The following is an 11,076-nucleotide window of genomic DNA, read 5'->3' on the forward strand; positions in this document are numbered from 1 at the left end:
CCTCACTGACACAGGACTTTGGATAAGTTATTAGAAGTGTTAAAATTCTAATTAGAAACACCACGGTCACAGAGAATGCATTAAAAAACCCCAACGCTCAAAACTTTGGCACTTCTGAGAAGTTCTTCCAGGGAGTGACTGGCATTGGCGCCCCTATGAAAGGCAGAGTGTACCCTTGGAGACTTTCCTACCTTCTGGGTTTTGCACAACTACTGCATTAATACCACATATTGGAGACTCCACCAGACAGGAAACCCTTGTCAGCATTTTACTACCTGTTAGATTGATCTGTATCTATCTATCTGTAATTTTCTATTGATTGATATCAAGAGATCTCGTGGCCCTGGTTTCATAGGCAGCAACTCTGTTGGAAAACATTCTCTATATAGACATTTCTACAAAACAGTTCTGCATTTCAGACATAGGTAATTTTAATCTACCAAAGAACCATAAGACTTAGCAATATTTGCATTTTAAACTCAAAAATAAAACTATAAATTTAGTTTGTTAAAAAGCTTTTAAAAACATAGTGTGACAAATGGAAATAATCTAAATATATAATACAGAGAAATAATTAAGTAAATTGTAATATATCTACTTATTTATAGTAAATTAATAACTATGATAGTCATTAATCAATAACAATATATAATAGTTAATAATCAATAATAACTAAATAATCAGTAATAATCAATAACTAAATAATGATGTAATATTAAAACCAGCATAGAAAACTATATGTACATGACAATAATTATGTAAAATCTTTGTGCATTTAGATGAAAGAAAACATTAGAAGGAAGATATTACAAAAATGACAATAGTTGTATGGTTAAATATGACTATGAGAAACATTTTTCTTTTTTCCAAACTTTCTCTGTTGATTGCTATATGTGTTTTATAAATATGATCATTTGGGGGCAAAAGAGCTGAACAGACACCTCGCCAATAAGGTAAACAGCCAGGAAGCATATGAAAAGATGCTCAATGTCATATATCATTAGCAAATTGCAAATTAAAACAACAAGATTCCATTGTATGCCTATTAGAATGGTCAAAATCAAGAACATGAACAACATCTAATGCAGGTGAAGATGTGGAGCAACAGGAACTCTCATTCTCTGCTGGCAGGAGTGCAAAACAGTACAGATACTTTGGAAGAAAGTTTGTCAGTTTCGTATAAAATTAAACATGCTCTCACCATGCAATTCAGCAGTCATCTCCTTAGTATTTACCCAAATGAATCGAAAACATATATTCACTCAAATATCTGCCCACAGATGTTTACAGCAGTTTTAGTCATTATTGCCAACACTTGGAAGCAACCAAGATGTCCTTCAGCAAGTGAATGGATAAACTGTAGGACATCCAGACAATGAAATATTATTCAATGCTAAAAATGTATAAATAATAAATGATTAAACCATGAAAAGACATGGAGGAAGCCTAAATTCATATTGCTAAATGAAAGAAGCCAATCTGAAAAAGCTACACATTGTATGATTTCAAATCTGTGACATTCTGGAAAAGACAAAACTATGAAGACAGTGAAAAGGTCAGTGGTTGCCATTAATTCAGAGTAAGGGAAAGGGAGAGAGAGGTGAATACATGGCTCACAGGATTTTTAGGATAGTGAAACTATTCTGTATGATTTTTAGGATAGTGCAACTATTCTGTTATAATAATGGATACATGTAATTACACATTTGTGAAAACCCATAGAGTATACAACACAAAGAGGAACCCTAATGTAAACTGTGGATTTTAGTTCATAATGATGTATTAAAATTGATTCATTAATTATAAAAAAAAATTGCCACACAAATGCAAGATATTATTAAAAGGGGAAACTGTTATGAGAATGGAAGGAAAGGGGCATATGGGAACTCTGTACTATCTGCTCAATGCTTCTGTAAACCCAAAAAGTAAAAGTCTATTAAGTAAAGTCTATTAAAAATAATAATTTTAATGTGGTTCATGAAATCATCTTATCAGTAAATTTGAGTTTCGTTTTTTATTTAGCTTGCTTAATTTTTTTGGTTTTAAAGTATTTCTTTTGTAATATTCTTATAAATTTTAATGCAAAATTATATACAGCACAGATTTTTCAGGCTTGTGTATATCTAAGAATATATTACAGAAGCATTCCTAGTTAAGTAAACATTTGATTTTTAGTGATTTTTATTGCCTTTGTAACAGAATTTACTCAAGGATTGATCTCTGTTGAAATACATTGCTGAATGAAATGGCAGATTTTACGTAAATCTATGTTCACTGAATTTTTAAATGAATGAAAATCCTACCTGTACATATAGTAAATATAGTAATAGCTTTATAATGTCTACTTTTAAAAGACAATTCCCTTTTTCCTCCCTTGAGTTTCATCTCATTCATTTGTAACTGCATCATCCACATTTTTCTATCATGTCCGGGATCCTTTAAGGCACTGAGGTTGCCCACTCATCAAAGTCCACAGGATCAAAATCTGTTTGCCTTTTCCTTAGGTATTTTAATGTTTCCATTTACTGTCCTTTTGTTATTGCCAAGTTCTTCAGTCCTTTTGGGGACAGGGTAGTTCTTTGGAAACTGTAGTTTTTTCCCAAAGCTAATGTAAGGATCGGTTACTGCCCAGAAGAGGTAGCCTACCCAGGTAAAAATATCCATGTGCAGGCAGGTTAGATTGCTGAAGCCCTTGCTACTTCAGCATTTAAGTGAAATAAACATAGAATAAGCCAGAAAAAAAAATTTGATTCTTGAGGTAAGTATCATATGAGAAATAGAAGACGTAATGTGAACATACGAGAAATAGAAGACATAAACCACTCTTGATTAAAGGCAACTATGAAAAATTGATAACTTATTGATATTTCCCCTGGTGCTTACTCATACATGCTCTAATATTAAAAATTAATTAAATAACAACTGTTAAGGCAGATGGGTATGGTTGTTTTGTACACTTAATTTTGAGCTCAGTGGGCTTGAAGTTAAAATATTGATTTGGTAATCTGCAGTTAGCTCCCTAGGTATGGGAAGGTGCTGGCCCCTTTTATTACCATTACTTAATTGTGGTCAGGTTCTCTGTCTCCTTCTAGCCAGTAGGTTTAAGGTGATTGTCGAACCAGATCCATTACTCCTGACTCCAGCTCTGCGCCCTCTGCTGGACACTGTTCTTCCGCTTCCAAATCTATTGATACAGGAAATGAATGCAACCCACCCCCTGGAGTTGGGCAAAGAACACATGCCTTGTTGCCTTGAATCCTTCTACCTACCCATTTCACTTATGTCCCGCCAGTATCTCCAGAAGCAAAGATAGCAGATACAAAGTAAGCAAACCTCTACAGTGGTTTATCCAGTTACCTAGACTTTAAATACGTGAAATCATATTAGTTTCTCTGGGGACACGCCTGCCCATGTGTTAAAATATGACATAACCAATTATGTTCAAAGCCATACTTTTTTGCTCTACCTTTGGTTATATAACCCTTTGAGACTTGTGACCAACAAAAATTAATTACTTTAAAAAACAGCTTTTGTTCCTATTTCTACTACATTTTGAGTGTTAACAAACCTGTCAAAGGAAAGAAAAAATAGATTTGCTTGAATGTATCCTATGTTTTATAAATTCACAAATGTTTGAAATCGTTTGTCCCTTTTTAACATAATAGCTGTCTCACTGTACTAACTCTATTATCAAGTTTAAGTAATTCCCAAATGAACAATATTAGCATTACCAAAACTTAAAGAAAAAAAAAACTCATAGAATAACTTAGTTAATGGTTATGTGTTTACTTTGCAGTAAAGAAAAACAAAGTCTTTTGTGAAACTTTTATTTTGGGACTGTGGAACATCGCCCTGTAATACTGGTTTCATATTTACATGTTGTACTTAAACTTAAGCAGAAAAGCCCATCACTCCCTTTTCCCATGGTAAATCATAGTGGTCAAAGATAGGGACTGGTAACTTAGGGGCGTCACTGTGAGGGCACTCCTGGGACCTAATTGCCAGAATACAAGCAAACAAACAAAAGCCCAGGAGCTACTACTCCTCAAGAAACCAGACAGTCAGCTCCAGCCCTAGGTCATCAGCTGCACTTCACAGAAGCCAGGAGGCACAGCCAAAGGAACAATGAAAGTTTCCATTGCCCTTGCCCCCTTCTTTTTAGTTTTCTCCCTTCTTCTTCCTTTTCTGCTCTTCATCCTTATGACCCAGGCCAACTTTTCCTCGTTTATCGTAGCCTAACTAGTCTGAAATAATGTCCCACTAAATACACCATCCACATTAGTTATCACTCTATTAAAGACATATGTATACCTTCTGCACTTCTCTCAAAACTCTTTTAATCCCTGAATTCTCATTTCTTTTCTCACACTTTATTCTCACCTTCTATCTCACTCTCGTATCTTTTTCTCTCTCCCTCTTCTAAGTCCTGGCTGTTGATCTGAACAGAATTTACATTCAAATAAAACATAAAGCCTTTTTTTTCCAGATTTTCATACCAGCTGACTGAGATTGCAGGCATCCCACTAGGGAGTTCAGATATACTTGCTTGGAGTTTTTTAAAAGCATGTTGACTTCATGAGTTTACTCCAAGTGTCCCTCCAGAGAGGAGGATGGACTTTTCTAAAATTGGTTTGGATTGATAAAGCAGTTTGCCTTTATTTAAAGGGCTCATCTTGCATCAGTCTCTTTTCATTCACTAAACAGATTCTGCAGCCCTCCTCATCTGAGAGAATTAGGCCTTCCTTGTCTGCTTTGATCCAGAAAATCATGCTTTCATTAACGCAAACATCTCCTGATCTCTGCCAATGCACTTTAGATTTTCAAATTATGTATGTGCATCATTTATCAAAATGCTTTCAGGCCCCAGGTCTGCCAGGCATTCAAACTGGGCAATCCCATGGCATGTACATGGATTCATTTTAAGGGAGGGGCATGGTGATTGTAATCTTAGTCCCTAAAGTAGCTGCAGTTAGCTATGTATTCTTTCAAGGAAAAAATACGTGATAGTAAGTACTGAGCATGAGATCTCACATCTTAAAAGGCAAAATGCAGATTCCCACCTACTCTTTTTGAGCAACAGAAGAGATGAAAACAACATTTTGTGTTGAGAAATGGTATGACTGTAATAAACCAGTTGAAAACAGAGTGATGCTTTTAGTGATATTGTAAACATGCAGTGATATACCAGTAACGATTTTGATATTTGGCAAGTAATCTTTAATCTTAATGGAAAATGCTCTGAGTCATTTGGTCTGTGTATATGACTTTCAACAAATTTCTTTTTTCAAACTCAAGTCTTCAAAATTGTCTTCACGTCTGTTTTCTTTGTCCATTCTAACCCCTTCTGAAATGGACAAAGGTAAATCCTACCATGAAAGTAACATTCAGAACACCCAGAGACTCTATAACTACAGACTGTGTCCAGAATTTCAGTTTAAAAATTCTGAAGAATAAATCAACAATGTATAAAGCTAACAGATGACCCAGTACTGGAATTATCAGACATGGACTTTAAAGTAATTGTATGTCCATATGTTCGAGAAAATAGATGACAACAGGGAGGATTTACCAGATAATAGGAACCCATAGAAAAGAACCAAATAGAAATTCAAGGACTGGAAAAATACAATAACTGAAACAAAGAACTCAATAATAGGTTTAACAACAAACTTGACTAGATAAAGCTGAGGAAAGAATCAGTGAACTAGAAATTAGGTAAGTACAAAATACCTTAATGGAAGACTGAAGGACAAAAAGGATAGACACTACATGTAAGAGCGAAAGGGACATATGGGACACAGTGAAAATTTCTAACATACATAGAACATCATCTCCTTCCAGAAGGAGGCAAGAACAATATTTAAGAGTGTATGTCAAGAATTTTCCAATTGAGGAAAAGTTATCAAGCCACAGGTTAAAGAGGTGCACCAAACTCCAGTCAAGGTAATTGAAAAGAAAACCACACCTACATACATCACAGTAAAACAGCTGAAAACCAAAGACAAAGAGAAAATCACAGAAGAACCCAAAAAGGAGGATACATTATTTTCAAAGGAACAACCATAAGACTGAGAACTGACTCTTCAACAGGAAATACATAAGACAGAAGATGATGGAATGACTTGAATATGGTATAGGGGGGAAAAAAATCTGGCAACTAGTGAAAATATCTTTCAGAAGTGAAGCAACATAGAAATTTCTAGAACACTGAAGGCTAATCACATTCTTCAACAGCAGCAGAGCATGCTAAAAGTAGTTCTTCCGGCAGAAGGAAAAGGATCCCAAAGGGAAACACAAAATGCAGAAGAAAGTGATATAGGCCAAATTAGGAGCAAATCTGAAGGAATACTGGCCGTACAAAGTAACAATAATATTTAAGGGGGTTAAAATATGTATATAAAATTAAATTACATGAAAATAATAATACAGATCGCACCCAGAGGGTTGGGGAAGTTTAATAGAGTTCAATGTCCTAATGTCTTAGCATTGACTGGAATATGGTAAGAGAACTAATTTATCTTCATCATGACAATCCAAGAACACATGTTTACTCTTTGGGGGAATTACTAAAAGAATAGTGAAATGATGTGTAACCAGCCTGCCAATACAGGAAGGAGACATGGAATGTTCCAAAATAATTAATTCAAAATAAGAAAGCAAGGTGGGGGAAGTATAATAAAAGGATTAGGAAAAATCAAGTTGAAAACAGCTAATAGTGTGGTAAATATTAAATTAGTTTATATTTTGTGCATTCGTTGATTGCTCAGAAGTAGCTGGAAAGTGTGATGAACAAGCAAAATCTAATTGACCTGGCTTGAAAAATGTGCTGTTGCTAATTTATGAAACAGATTTTCTGCAAGAAAATAATAAAAATTATCAATAGTTGATGATTTTGCATGATTGTGATTTGCTAAGCATTATGATATTATATCTCATTTTATCCTTTTGACTTTGTTTTATAGCCCTATTTTATATGTATATATATATATTTTTTTTCAACTGCGTTTCAGGCAGGTTACATACCAGCTCACATTGAAAATACCAGATCTGGGATGAGAAAACAATTTTTGTTTATTGTTGTTGTTGTTTTCTTTTACTCCAAAATTGATATCCTTAATCATCACTATATATCTCAATGTTCTTGAAAAGAAAACCTTAATATCCCATCCATTTTTAAATGAGGCCATAATGAGATATGGGGACATCATAGGAAATATGTGAAACAAATTTTCAAAGAGAAAAAAAAGTATTATTTACATCACTTAAGTCCTAACAATTAGTCCAAGAATTGATTCACTAAACAAACTTTTATTAAGCATGTGCTAAATGTCAGGTATCCTACTAGTCCCTGAACATAATGCAAAATAACAGAGACATGGTCTCTCCCTCATGGGGCTAATGATAATATTAACTATAAATGAATCTGTTTCCTTCATTAGGTGATAATAAGAGAAGAAAAATAAAGAATCATAAATTTGATATGTGCTATAAAAACCACAAAGAGGTGCTCTGATAATTATCACTGAGATAGGGAAGAGGGTATAGCTCAAAGTGGCAGAGTGTGTGCTTAGTATGCATAAGGTCCTGGGTTTAATCCCCAGTACTTCCTCTAAAAAAATAAAGAAATAAACCTAATTACCTCCCCTTTACCAAAAAAGAAAAAAGAAAAAGAAGCATCAGTGAGGGCTCTTTTAAGTGGTTTGATGAGGGACGATTTCTCTGAGAACATAACCTTAAGCCAGCAGAGTTTTATAATTAGGGTAACTATATTTTATATTGCTCAAACTGGAAAACTTTTGAGAATGAAAGGCAGCATTTCTGATAATTACGCAGGGTGCCGCAGCAAACCAGAATATATAGTAACCCTCTCTTCCAAGCCAAAGAAAGGACTATGGGTTATTTTCTAAATGCAATAGTAAGACATTAAAATATTTTAGCAGGGGAATATTGATTTTCTGAGTTACATTTTAAAAACTCTTCTCTAACTGCCATTTGGAAAATTGATGGGGTAAGGGGCAGAAATGGAGGTATAGAGACAAATTCTGAGAACATGTTACCCATCTGGGTAGGAGAGGCACAGTAGCTTCGAATGAGGAAACAGGAATATAGAGACTAGTAGCCAATTGAAGATGATTTTTCAGTGTATCAACAGCTAAGGTGAAGTTATATAAAATATTACATTTGCATTTTAATTCATATTTTAATAAACACACAAGACATTATCTTAAATATTGTCAAGGGATCTGGAAACAAACTTTCCAACAGCATTAACAGAGATAAAATCGTGAAAGAGAAGTTGTTCACTTGCAGCAAAAATCATCAAGTTAAAAAAAAAATTATCCGCTAAGCAGCTTCCCTTCTTCTCTACCAACTCCAGTTTTGAGGTTTTTGTCTAACTCCTATACATTTATAAGTTTCTATACATTACTTTATAAAGACTATTAACCTTTTGGGCAGCAAAATTTTTTTCCAGCCTATTGTATGTATTTTTGCTTTGTTTTGGGGGTCTTTTGCCATTTAAAATACTCACTTTTTAATTTGTGTATAGGAAAATATATCTAATTTTTCCTTATAAAAACTGGGTTTACTAATTTAGGAAAGCTTGCCCTATCCAAACCATTACATAAATATACACAAAAATGTAATTCTATTATTTTATATATTTACTTACATGTCATTTAAACCTCTAATCCATTTGAAATGTATTTTTGTATATGATCTGAGAGAGAAATCTAGCATTATCCATCACATTAAAATGCATCATATTTTCCAGTCTGAAGTGAAATCCCACTTTGGTTTTTATATAAAACCCTTATAGTCTTAAATCAGTTTCTATATGCTCTGATAGGCTTCATTATCTATCTATTTCTGTGCTACTATGTTCTACTTTTATTGGAATGACTTTAGAGTACATTTGGTAAGGGGAGTTCCCTATACTAATCTTTTTTCCCACTTCTGGTCCTCTTGAAAAAACTTTTTCATTACACATACACATGTACACATACAGAGTAATACTTACTTCTTATAAATAAATCAAACAGTACAAAATGTATGACACAAAATGTTATAATCCCCATTCTCTTAATTCCTCCAGTTAACCACTATTAAAATGTTAATGTATCTCCTGCCAGCTTTTTGGCTAAGCTTTCTTACACATCTGAATTCATTCTAGAGTAATTTTTTTTTCATTTTTACTCGTGCCAATTTAATTCAGGCTCACAGTATCTATGCCCTGAAATATTTATTACAAAAGTGTATCATAGACTCAGTGATGGACCTGAATCAGGCGTTAGATAATTGTTACATAAATTTTTCACAGTTTCCTTTTTTCTTTTTTTTAAGTGAAATATAGTCGATTTACAAGGTTGTCTTAATTTCTAGTGTACAGCATAGTGATTCATTTATACATATATATATTCATTTTCATATTCTTTTTCATTATAGGCCATTATAAGGTGTTTCCTTTTATTTTTAAAGTCAGAATTCACTGTTCTTTATTTAATGGCAGTTAGCAAATAACTAGCTTCAATCATAGAGTGTGTGAGCATATAGTAACGTGCAGTGGACAAGAGTTTAAATGTTGATTTATTCATTCACAAGTGTATTTTAAGCATCTACTATTCGCCAAGCAAGATTCTAGATTCTGGGGATTTGGCACTGAAAAAAATAGAATCAAGTAAGTCCCTGCACTCAAAGAATTTACATTTTAGTGGCTATATCTGGATTTGAATCCTGGATCCAGCATTTTTAGATTTGTGATCTTATACAATTTGCTCAACCTTTCTAAGCCTCTGTTCCTTTATCTATTTAAAAAAAAAAAAAACTGTGTGAGGGGGATATGATATAATACATGCCATGTAGGCTCTTTTAAGAAATAGAAATTAGATAGGCTGATAGATCATTTGACTTACGTAATAAATCTTAGCTTTTTTTCCTGTCCTGTAAATTGGTCCTCTTCCTTACCTACCTCTTACCCCACATCTTGGGGTTCATTTTGTTTTGATCCTTAACATTCTCCAATTTATTGCAAAAAAGCACAAGCTACACATTTTTAGTATTTGCTCTTTTTTTTTCATTCTGAAAACCTGTTGAATTTGCATCCATACTTTAAAATGAAACAGCACTTAAAGTACTAAAAGATTATGAAGACTGTCCATTTGGGAATAAAATCGACAATAGTAATAAATATAAAAATAACTAGATTTTGCTTTCTTTTGTAATTACATAGCCAAACCCAAAACATCATTTTTTCCACCCCAGTTTAGGACAATTTAAAATGCAAAAAACAAAACAAATAACAACAACAAAAACCTCTCCCCTTCCCCCTCACTCCCTCTCCCTCTCTCTCCTATTCACTAGGAACTAAGAAAGAAGAGATCTTCTTATTCAGATCTTTGCTACATTTCTGGTTCGCATCCAGAGGACAAAAGAGTAGAAAGGATTCATTCAACCAATAATTACTAAGCACCTATAAAGTACCAGGAGCTCTTCCAGACTCTGGGGAAATGCTAACCCTGCTCTCAAGGAGGCTAGTTCTCAGGTAGGAAGCGTATCTGCTGCAGCCACTGGGGCAGAGGTTGCTGCCTACCTGTGACCACACTTAGTTATAGAACATATCTGAGGTAGTCTGGACAGTCTTCAGCCTGGTAGAGAAATCTGTATACTTGAGCATCTTTACCAGTCTTTCATTCAGTTTTCTCAGATGCCTTCAGCAATAGGGAATTCAGTACCTCACCCTTTACATTTTCGGTAGGTTCAAACGTTAAAAGTCCCTGTATTTTTCTGACTTCTCCAATATTTAAAGGCACCTTTATACCTCTTTTTCAACTTTCACAGCCACACAGTGTCCCTAAACTGGGCTAAAAACACCCAATCTTTTAGTCATTCTAAATATAATATTCTTATCAGTATTGCCAATATCCCCCCAAGATTCATAGTTATTTAAAGCAGTCTCTATATATAGACTGACCAGCTCAGAATATAATGAACCATTTCTTCCTATTTTGGTTCAAGCATTTCAGGATTGAAATATTCCTAAATGCCATGGTCATCCTAACTGGTTCACTCATATTAAAT

Source organism: Camelus ferus, chromosome 4, assembly GCF_009834535.1.
Source record: "Camelus ferus isolate YT-003-E chromosome 4, BCGSAC_Cfer_1.0, whole genome shotgun sequence".
NCBI classification, from domain to species: domain Eukaryota; kingdom Metazoa; phylum Chordata; class Mammalia; order Artiodactyla; family Camelidae; genus Camelus; species Camelus ferus.